Source organism: Suncus etruscus, chromosome 16, assembly GCF_024139225.1.
Source record: "Suncus etruscus isolate mSunEtr1 chromosome 16, mSunEtr1.pri.cur, whole genome shotgun sequence".
Lineage (NCBI taxonomy): Eukaryota > Metazoa > Chordata > Mammalia > Eulipotyphla > Soricidae > Suncus > Suncus etruscus.
The window spans coordinates 17,644,799-17,656,934 of NC_064863.1; positions in this window are offsets into that span (position 1 = coordinate 17,644,799).

The following is a 12,136-nucleotide window of genomic DNA, read 5'->3' on the forward strand; positions in this document are numbered from 1 at the left end:
ACTGCCACATACATACTTGTCAAAATAGAGGAGGTGCCTGATGCACAAGTTCACATTTGACTTTGATAGACCTGTGGTCAAAAAAAGATTTGAAGGTGTGTGGGAGAAGCTAATGCAGAGAGTAAGGCATTTGCTTAATGTAGCTAACCAAGTTTTTGATCCTCAGCACCCCATTTAATGGTTTTCAAGCCCTACCAGAATTTATCCTTGAGCTCAGAGTCAGGAGTAAATTCCAAGTATCACTGGGTGTAGCCCCCAAATAAAACAAAACAGAAAAATGCATTGTAAGAAGATGACTATAACTTTAATATGTCAATGGTAATGGATTTTCTGAAGTCAAAATATCTTAAAATGTATTGTAATCATCAGGGAGATGCAAATCAAAACAACGATGAGATACCACCTCACACCACAGAGAATGGCACACATCACAAAGAATGAGAATAAACAGTGTTGGCGGGGATGTGGAGAGAAAGGAACCCTTATCCACTGCTGGTGGGAATGCCGTCTAGTTCAACCTTTATGGAAAGCGATATGGAGATTCCTCCAAAAACTGAAAATCGAGCTCCCATACGATCCAGCTATACCACTGCTAGGAATATACCCTAGGAACACAAAAATACAATACAAAAACCCCTTCCTTACACCTATATTCATTGCAGCACTATTTACCATAGCAAGACTCTGGAAACAACCAAGATGCCCTTCAACAGACGAATGGCTAAAGAAACTGTGGTACATATACACAATGGAATATTATGCAGCTGTCAGGAGAGATGAAGTCATGAAATTTTCCTATACATGGATGTACACGGAATCTATTATGCTGAGTGAAATAAGTCAGAGAGAGAGAGAAAAATGCAGAATGGTCTCACTCATCTATGGGTTTTAAGAAAAATGAAAGACACCCTTGTAATAATAATTTTCAGACACAAAAGAGAAAAGAGCTGGAAGTTCCAGCTCACCTCAGGAAGCTCACTACAAAGAGTGATGAGTTTAGTTAGGGAAATAACTACATTTTGAACTGTCCTAATAATGAGAATGTATGAGGAAAATGGAGAGCCTGTCTAGAGTACAGGCGGGGGTCGGGTGGGGCGAAGGGAGACTTGGGACATTGGTGATGGGAATGTTGCACTGGTGATGGGTGGTGTTCTTTACATGACTGAAACCCAAACACAATCATGTATGTAATTAAGGTGTTTAAATAAATTAAAAAAAAGAAAAATAGAGATTAAAAAAAATAAATTGACCAACCTGGCTAAAAAAAAAAGTATTGTAATGAACATAATCTTAGAATTAAAATACATAGGATGAAAATCTAAGTATGTTTGAATGGTAAGTACTAACTGAGCAAGTCCATTAAGTTTCATGTGGATAAAATCAGATGAAATATTTGGACCTACTCTGAGAAACAGACTCAGCTATCAATGAGAATTTAAGACTTGGGTGTATAACATGGGAAAAAGATAAAATTTGTGACTAGACAACCAAGTAAAAAAGTTGTCTAACATGACAAGTCATTTATATTTTATTTCATTTATTGATCTTTGACAACTACCTAAATTTTACCTAGGGATGACAACAGCTATCAAAATATTTACTTCTATTCATTCATATAAAACAAAGTTCAGTGATCTAAATTTTATAAATAATTTAAAAGATTCTTTCCCCTTAGGTAAAGGAATACAGACAATAAATAGCAATAGTATGCTGGGGAAATGATGGTAGCATATTGACATCTCTATTATTAGCTCAAACTTTTATAATAAATATAAGTCTGGTTAAATATGACAATATAGATAAGTTAAATGGATGAATATATATGTGTGTATGAAAATGTTTCATAATGTATTAACTAAATGTCAAGGGTGTTCATTCATTCAACATACATCAAGCCAGACATTGCATTTTGTACATCAGATAGAATGGCAGAAAGAACAGTTTTATACCTTCACAGAATTGATTCATGTATGTAAGTAAAGTCATCAGAATAAGAAAACGAACTCTTGAAATTCAGCTGAGGTGTGTCAGATCAGCAAGAACACAGCCATTCCACTCTGCTCCATGGCTGCACATTTCTTCCAGTAAAGGAGCTGTACCAAACACTTAATAAAAAACCATACAACAGGGCCCGGAGAGATAGCACAGCGGTGTTTGCCTTGCAAGCAGCCGATGCAGGACCAAAGGTGGTTGGTTCAAATTCCGGTGTCCCATATGGTCCCCCGTGCCTGCCAGGAGCTGTTTCTGAGCAGACAGCCAGGAGTCACCCCTGAGCAACGCCGGGTGTGACCCAAAAACTAAAAAAAAAAAAAAAAAAAAAAAAAAAAAAACCATACAACAAAGTTCATAATGGGAAAATTATGCAGAACCCCACCACACCTTGTGACTGAATGAACTAGGTTAAACAAAACAAAACTTTATTTTGCCAGCCATAAGACCCATACTGACCCACCAAGGCTGTCTCACAGAGGAGATGATCATGCCCAATATCACAAGTCAGATTATATAAGGAGGGGATATATGGAAGTTCTAGCTTATGATAATACTTATGATAATAGCTTATGATAATACTGTGATCTAGGGTACCTTCCTACTGCTCCCTCAAGTCCTTTCTATATAGGCTACCTGGTATGACTTGGTAGATTGGAATGGTGTTAGTGGTAACAGGCTAAGGAATACTAACATATGATTTACAACATGGGGTTCTTACAAAATGGCATCTCTCCTTGTTCAGAATCCAAGGCCCCATATTCCCTCCATTTTTTTTTTTTTTTTGGTTTTTGGGCCAAACCCAGAAGTGCTCAGGTGTTACTCCTGGCTGTCTGCTCAGAAATAGCTCCTGGCAGGCATGGGGGACCATATGGGACACCAGGATTCAAACCAACCACCTTTGGTCCTGGATCAGCTGCTTGCAAGGCAAACACCGCTGTGCTATCTCTCCGGGCCCCCCCTCCATTTTTATGGACCTGATTCATTTCCTTGACTCTTTTTGAACTTTTATACAATGATTTATAAGATAAATTTTAACTTATCTAATTATTGCTGCCCCATGAAATTTAGTTTGGTTTCATACCCTTCTAAGATAACTAACCAAAATTTGTGATTCAAGATCAAAATGATTTATTCACATCATAATTCTGTAGTTTGCAAATCCATGTGGTATTCAATTGACTCGCTCATACTTAGCTGGCAGTGTTTGAGTCATCTCACTTGGCTTATAGTTGGTAGGAGTTGTGGGAACATTAGACAGTGTCTTCCTTATCAAGCAGCAGGCTGGCCTGTGTCTTTATTTGGTCATAGTTGCAGAGTTCCCTAGAGCAGCAACAAAGAATATGTACCACTGAACACCACTTGCCCATTCTCTACTTAGGATGCATTTGCCACTCTTTCACTTTATATAGTACATTATGTCTACCTAGATTTGTGGGAGCAAGGAGATTCTAACTCTGATAGGAGAATTGTTAATGTGATATAAAAGGGCATATGCATGGAGGAAAAGTAAAATGTGGCTATATTCTCTATCTAGCCTAGGGTGTAATTATTAATAGAACAAAGAAAAATAAGGTATAAGTGACCTATCCAAGCTCATCAATCTAGTGACAAGTTTAGAATTCAAATCAGGCAATCTGGCTCCAGAGCTAATATGTTTTCCGCTATAAAACAAGGGCCACACTGGACTGAATCATGTGCTATGGAAAAAGTAATTAGAACCCATAATTCAATCTTAGGTGTTTCAAACAAGAATTAATATAAAAAATTGAAAATGTAATGGAAAAATATGAACTCAGAAGAAAACATTGCCTGAAAAGGAGGAAAGGATGAAAGCATTTCTATAAAGGTGACTCAAGTTTAAAGACCCAAGGTGAATCCAGAAAGTGAAACCTTTCATTTTCAGAGAGTTACAGTAGTTTCCTGGGTTATACTATTGAAAAGATAGAATCAGTGTCCAGAATTGTTCTGTGAGGGTCCTTACACCACACTATGGGTTTAGCCTCTGATCTGAGTGATTAGTAACTTATTGAAATTTTCCATCCAGGGATTAATATGTTTATAACTGTCTTGAGATTTACTCACTCTGACAGTCAAATGAACAAACAATTAGAATCAGACAACACTGCAAACAAGGAGCCTATTTTTAAAGAGTTTTCAGTGACCCAAACAATCAAGTATGTTGGACAGCACCAAGTAGAGACAGTGGTCATGAAAAACATATACATTGAAAATATACTTAAAAAACAGGACATGTTCTCAAATGCCAATGTCATTAGATGTCAGTCATATCAATCATGTCAATCATGATGACCAGGCTAAAGTTAAGATGCTGCTTGTAAGATCCTGAACAATGAGGTCACAGAGCAAAACTCTTTCAGAAAAAGAAACAATATCTCTGAATTGAAAATGCTGAGCTTGAGATGTTTTCAGGATGACAGTCTAAAGGATATGTTCCACTGAATGGTGGAAAAGAGACAAGTGTTCAGGAAAGAAACTGAGTTAAAGGAACAGATAGAAAAGCCCTTATTACACAGAAGAGGCCATTCATTAAGAATCTGTATAGACCAAAAAAATAAAAAATAAAAATAAATAAATAAATAAAAGGGGCCGGGAAGGTGGCGCTGGAGGTAAGGTGTCTGCCTTGCAAGCGCTAGTGTAGGACGGACCGCGGTTTGATCCCCCGGCGTCCCATATGGTTCCCCCAAGCCAGGGGTGATTTCTGAGCGCATAGCCAGGAGTAACCCCTGAGCGTCAAACGGGTGTGGCCCAAAAACCAAAAAAAAAAAAAAAAAAAAGAAATCTGTATAGGAATTGAGCTCCCATTTGATGTAGCTATACCACTCCTAGGGATATACCCTAGGAACACAAAAATACAGTACAAAATCCCTTCCTCACACCTATATTCATTGCAGCACTATTTACAATAGCCAGACTCTGGAAACAACCAAGATGTCCTTCAACAGATGAATAGCTAAAGAAACTGTGGTACATATACACAATGGAATATTATGCAGCCGTCAGGAAAGATGAAGTCATGAAATTTTCCTATACATAGATGTACATGGAATCTATTATGCTGAGTGAAATAAGTCAGAGGGAGAGAGATAAATAAAAAATACTCTCACTCATCATGGGTTTTAAGAAAAAAAAAGACATTTTTGCATAATTCTCAGAGACGAAAGAGAGGAGGGCTGGAAGGTCCAGCTCACTACATGAATCTCACCACAAAGAATGATAAGGGCTATTAGAGAAGTAACTACATTGAGAACTATCATAACAATGTGAATGAATGAGGGAAGTAGGAATCCTGTCTAGAGTACAGGTGAGGGTGGGGTGGGGAGTAGGGACATTTGGGACATTGGTGATGGGATTGTTGCACTGGTGAAGGTGGGTGATCTTTATATGACTGAAACCTCTGAAACCCAACTACAATTATATTTGTAACCAAGCTGTTTAAATAAAGATATATAAAAAAGAATCTGCATAGTAATACAGAGAAATTACTGGACATTTTTTCTATACTAAGAATGTAAAATTCCTTTGAGCTTTGGGGCTAGACCGGTGGTGGTGCAAACAGTAAGGCATCTGCCTTGCACGCACTAGCCTAGGACAGACAGTTTGATCCCCCTGTGTCCCATATGACTCCTAAGCCAGGAGTTATTTCTGTGCTCATAGCCAGGAGTAACATCTGAGTGTCACCGGCTGTGACCCAAAAACAAAAAAAAATTTCTTTGAGCTTTTATTTTGGGAAGAAAGTTGCAATGTTCGATTAAGGGATTGAATCCAATGTTCTTGTATGTAAAGCCTGTATTCCAGTCCTTTGAGCTACCTCCCTGGATATCAAAAGCAATTTTTAAAACACCACACATTATTTTAACAGCAATTCTCAAAACATCCCTGGGAGATGATACTACTAACAGACTCATTTTATAGATGTGAAAATCATAGCCCACAGTTGCCAGTGGTTAAAGCCAGCATTCAGATCATAAAAAGTTGGCTAAACAGTCCATGCTGCTAAACAAAAAGTTATTCTGCTCCTCTAAGAATAATTTCTTCTGTAGGAAAAGATTCAAATGCAAGGTACCATCCGGTGAAAATAAGCCTATTAATTCCTTGGCAAACAAGATAGTAAATCTATTCCTGAAAATGGAAATTAGTAATCAATGCAGGGTAATGTCACTAGTAGGTAGATAGAAAAACAGAAATACTTTACAAAATATTAAAAGGAATATAAATATATGAAAAAATACTCTATGAGTCAAAGAAGACTCAAATAGTCACTGGTTTAGTTTAGGATGCTACATGGTACTTTGTAAATCCATCTATTTTAGTCTTTCACTCTTATAAATGATAATCATGATCATTTGTCTATTGAAACACTAGGAGTGGGAATGGATTTGTGGGAAATACCAAATGTATTTTATCAGATATCTGTTAAATTTGATCACTTCTGAGTTCCAGAATAATTGAAATATCATTCAAGGAGACAGTAGCATTAATAAGAGAAAATAAGTTGTATACCAAAGTCTGATAAAATTTACTCAGTTCAAGTGAGGATAAAGGAGATTATTAGTGACCATTTACAAGGTTTAACAAGTAACTCACAGCTCATGTATTTAATATTGGTCATCAACTTAGCATCATTATCTTTTGTATGCTGAATTATGTATATTAATCCTTCCAGAAAATAAAAAACTACTGTGTTTGAACAATTGCCATGTACCTAGTTCTAGGACTGTCACTTTTTTATTTCATGTCTCAGGATTATCTGAAAGGCAGAAGATTTCTTGTCCAATGGATATGTGAAGGTAAGTTCGAGTGGTGATTTGCATCCTAAGTGTGGTCACCATCAAAGGCAATATACAAACTCACCATCAGCCAAGTTCACAGGCCTATTTTTTTTCTCACTGCACTGTACAGTCTCTATTGTATTTCTATGACAAAAGGAAAAGAAATGCCATAAATTGTATCTGCTGGTTCATGGATATCCTTGTAATCAATTGCTTCAGTGTTTTCTTTCTTAAAAATTTTCGCTGACATTTCCAAACCACAGCAATTCAAGAATTCTCTAGCATTGTTTATAGAGAGATTTCAATAAGTAATGAAAGGATCAGCTAAAGACAGGATGAAACCAAAAAGCTTATAACTAAATCTTTCTCTTTTCTTTTTTTCTAGAAGGAGAAGGACCAAGTTGAGGAAAGCAGCACTGTTTTCCCTCTGGTTTCCACATCAAGGGAGTCACTGGATACAGAACTTACTATGTGTGAGGTACTTTTTATGATATCAGTCTCTAATATATACTATAAATTATTTCATTTAAAACTAATTTGAAAAGGGTGCTGCCAAGTCTGTTCTACAAAGGGAATGATGAAGGTAAATCTCAGTAAAATATCTTACAAAGATGAAGCTGGAGAGATAATATAAACAATAGGGTACTTGCCTTGCATGTAGCCAACACAAGTTTAATTCCAGGCATTCTACAAAGCCCTGATTCCTTAGAGCAGAACCAGGAATAAGCCATAAATGCCCCTATGTATGCCAACAAAACAGAACAAAACAAAACAAATCTTACCAAGGAAATTATTTTTATTAATAATTTTTATTTTGATCAAAGTGGATTACAAATCATTCACAGTAGTATTTTAGGTACATAGTGACATTGAATCAGGGGCATTCCCATCACCAATGTTGGCCTCTCTCCACCCCTGTTCCCAGCATGTGTCCTCTATTGCCCCTCCTTTGCCCCCCAGGAAATTATTTTGAGTGGACAGTTTACTAAGAGATAATGGACTAAGTAGATATGTCCAAATGAAGCCAGTTGGAAAAGTCTAAAAACTGTTACTAAAATATTTTAACACAAAGGGACCCAAACAGTGAAAGAACTTGTATTTTGGATCTAAAAACAAGTGACCAAAAAATAAAATAAAAACAAATGACAAGGGGTAGCAGAAGAAGCTAAGCCAACATCATTGTTGATAGAGGACGATCAATTAAAAATTAACTTTGACCAGTTATTATAATATTGATTTCATGTTGAACTTAGTTTCCCATTTATTTCCTCTGTGAGATAAAAGTAGCAAATATTCTCTGTAGAAAATACCTTTGTTATTTACATATGGTTATGTTAGATATTAGAAACATTTAGAATGCTCTAGTGTCTAAGGGACCAGAGGGGCGTATAGTATCATGAAAAGTATAATGGGAATGAGACCATTTGTGATGCTAGGTGAGCATGGTTACATCATTTTCTTAATTAATAGACATTTAGCTAATGGTACAGCATCATGGATCAATACCTAAGCAGATGGTAAATGTAAAAACATAATCATTGTTTTTGGTAATCAACCAAATCGCAATGGTTTTAAATTGTTAGAAAGTAGTGTGGACTATATTTGGGCTTAAGGATCATTTTCTCATAATGAACATCAGTGCACAGAATAATGATAGTAGAGCCAGAAAGCATAATGTAAGCATTCTAACAGGTAAAAAGTACTGTTTGAATTCAAAGCTCCTGATTTCTTAGAGTAAATGGAAAACAAAATACCCCATAATTAAATTGGGTTAAATACTGTTTACACCATTTAAACACTTTTTTATTTCTTCTTCAGGATTTATTATGCATAAATATATATATATATATCTACATATTTGTGTGGTTAATTATTTAATGATGGTCTCTAAATACACAATCACATAAATATGTCATATAACTATTTTCTTATGGGTTTGGAAGCCACACCCAACAGTGGTTAGGTCGTATCCCAGGCACTGTGCTCAAAAATAGCTCCTGATGAGACCTTGGGGACCATTTGGAGTGTCAATAATAGATCAGGCCAATTGCATGCAAGGCAAGTGTCCTATATTCAGAAAAATTCATCTGGGACCATTTAATTTTTAACCACAGATTAATATACAATGCTGATCTAAGAACTTCTGAAAAATGCACAATTTAAAAAATACATTTTGGGGGCCAGAGTGATAGCACAGTGGTAGGGCATTTGCCTTGCATGTGGCTGATCCAGGACGGACCTGGGTTCAATCCCTGGAGTCCCATATGTTACCCCAAGCCAGGAGCAATTTCTGAGAGCAAAGCTAGGAGTAACCCCTGAGCATCACGGGGTGTGGCCCCCAAAGCAAAAATAAAGTATATCCTTTTAACAAATGGCGCTGAAGAAACAAAGATCCACATGCAAAAATAAAAAGAAAATTATTCATTGTCTATGCCATAATAAGTTAAAAACTGAAATCTTGGATATTAGAAAACCATAAAATATATTAAATAAGACATAGTTAAAAGTTCCCATGACATATTTTCAGTAATGTTTCAGGGAAATCACCTTAACAACAAAAGAGGGGAAAGCAAAATTAAAAAAAATCAATTATTCTTATCAAATTAAATATCTTCTGCACAGTAAAAATATCATTAAAAAGATATTCTACTAAATGAAAAAAATCATTTTACTTATAATACATGTGTTAAAGGGATAATATCTAAGATACATAAAAAGTGCAAAAATCCACAACAAAAACACTAAGAATCTTATCAAAATATGGAACAGAAGGAATAGATGAATCATCATGGAAAACATACAGATCAACATAAAGATAAGTCCATTAGCATTTATTATTAGTATGATGCAAACCAAATTGACAATGAAATATCACCTCATCCATGGGAGAAGGGCTTCTTCCAAAAGGTTAAAAATCAATTGTAGAATGATGTAGATTTACTGTTAATGTGATTATACATTGGTTCATTCCCTATAGAAAAATGTATAGACTTTTTTTTATTAAAACTGGCTGTCTAACCCAGTCATTCCACTTCTATGTATTTTATCCTCCCTTATAAAAAAATTAAGGCACTAAATTGAAAAAAATATATGCTCATATGTGTGTGTCACTGTTTATAATTACCAATTTCTGGAAACAGTCAAAATACCCAATAAAAAATGAGTGAACAAAGAAAACATAGCTAGATATACCATGAAATACTACTCGATTATTAGAAAAGTTGAAACAATTAAATGCTACCTTTAGTGGCAGCATTGACATAACTAGATGGTGTGTGCTTATCAACCTAAGTCAGAAGAAAAACAAACACCTAATAATCCTACTCCTATGTGAGATATAAAAATTTAAATACCAGTAAATACAAGGTTAAACGTTAAAAGAAACCATCAAAAACGTTAGGCTTAACAGGCATTGTTAAATATTGTATGATTGTAATTCAATAATGAACAACTTTATCTGAAAAAAAAAGCACTGTAGTATGAACAACCTTGTGACCATAGTGTTTAAATAAAATAAAAATAAATAAATTAAAAACTATTTAGGATTCTGACCATAGCTGAAGCTACTAATGGGTACAATAAATTGTTGGAAGGGTATATGGGGTCCCCTCAATAAACTGTGGTGAAAAATATTGGCACTTTGAGATGATGTGTTGAGTAATATTGCCTCATTACAGACAAATTCTTCTAGTATTATAATATTGTTCTAATATAGAAATGAACTTTAAAAAATATAGTCAATATATGATGAGTTCTTTGTTTCTGAGTTCTCCTTTCTGAAACCATAGACTAAAAAAAAAACATCACTATATCAACATGTTGAAAGGACTACACCTATTAAGAGGTGAAAAGGGAGTATTTACAGAGGTGTAGAGATCTCCAGCATCCATGTGGATGCATGGGTAGTTCTACATGTATGTGTAGGAGATATTTGCCTACAAACCCATTCTATTTCTGGGCACCCCTTAGTCTGTACTGTTATTAGGTGACCACAGAACACTCTTTTTCCGTGCAGACAGGGACTATTGTCAATCAGAATCTAGTTGTTAGTTAGATTTGGCACAGTCTTAACAATTCCCATTCACAAGCCTTGGTGGAAAAATGGCAAAACTCTCAAGTGAATTTCAAAGAGAAACCAGGTCTTCAAATATTATACAATATCCCCAAAACCTGCACCTATGGTTCCTATAGTTTCCTACACCCATTCTAGCCTATAATGCTAACTTTCATGTATTTTTCTGAACTCTGAATAATGCTCTCTCTACAACACTTTTATCCAGTGCCAAACCTACATTTTTCATGTCTATAACAAGAAATGCAACAAATAACCAGGGATATTTTGGTCGCACCTGATCCAAATTCTGAACAGCATAAAAATCCAATCCTGAATCTTCAAAAAATGTTTTTGTCTTCGGGTACACAACACTGAGTATTCTCTGAACTTGCCAAAATTGACAAAAAAAAATTGCAATTTCAGTATTGCCATTCTCATCCCAATATATGAAATTACTCCTCAAAACACACCAAAAGATAGGGTGGGAGAGCCAGGCCAAAGAGGTGGTGCATGTTTGTGATAAGTGAGAGGCCCTGACAACACACAGCTCCAGAAGCACTGTTTGAGGTAACCCTAGTGGTTACTAGAACCTCCTGGTCCCAAATATTGCATGCTCTACCTAAGTAGTAAAACTTCAAGAATATACCACAGGTCATAGTCTTGCTGAAACTGGCCTCATACATGTACTAATGGCTCTACCAGATGTATACTTTACTTTAGAAATAATTTTTAAAAAATACAAGCATATATTAACATAGTTATCATCTCACTTTCTTTGTTCAATAATATCTTTATTTAAGCACCATGATTACAAACATAATTTTAGTTGAGTTTCAGTCATAAAAAGAACACCCCCGGTGCCAGAGTAGTGCAGAAGGTGCAGTGTTTTCCTTGCCTGCACTAGCCTAGGACAGACCCTGGTTTGATCCTCCAATGTCCCATATGGTCTCTCAAACCAGGGGTGATTTCTGAGTGCATAGCCAGGAGTAAACCCTGAGCATCACTGGGTGTAGCCCCTAAAACAAACAAATAAAAATTGAACACCCCTTCTCCAGTGCAATATTTCCCACCACTAATGCCCCTCTTTTCACTCTCAAATGAGAGAATAATTACTGCAACTGTAACCAAGAATTATAAAAGGTTAGATATCCTCGTAACAGAATGTAGCTCTATACTTAGGTAGATGGAAAAGGAATTCTTGGAAATATTTGAAAGATAGAAATATTTGAAGAGATAAAGAGAACAGCTAACCTCCCAGAGTGTAAATTACCAAGACTTATAATTGTTGGATATTAAATGT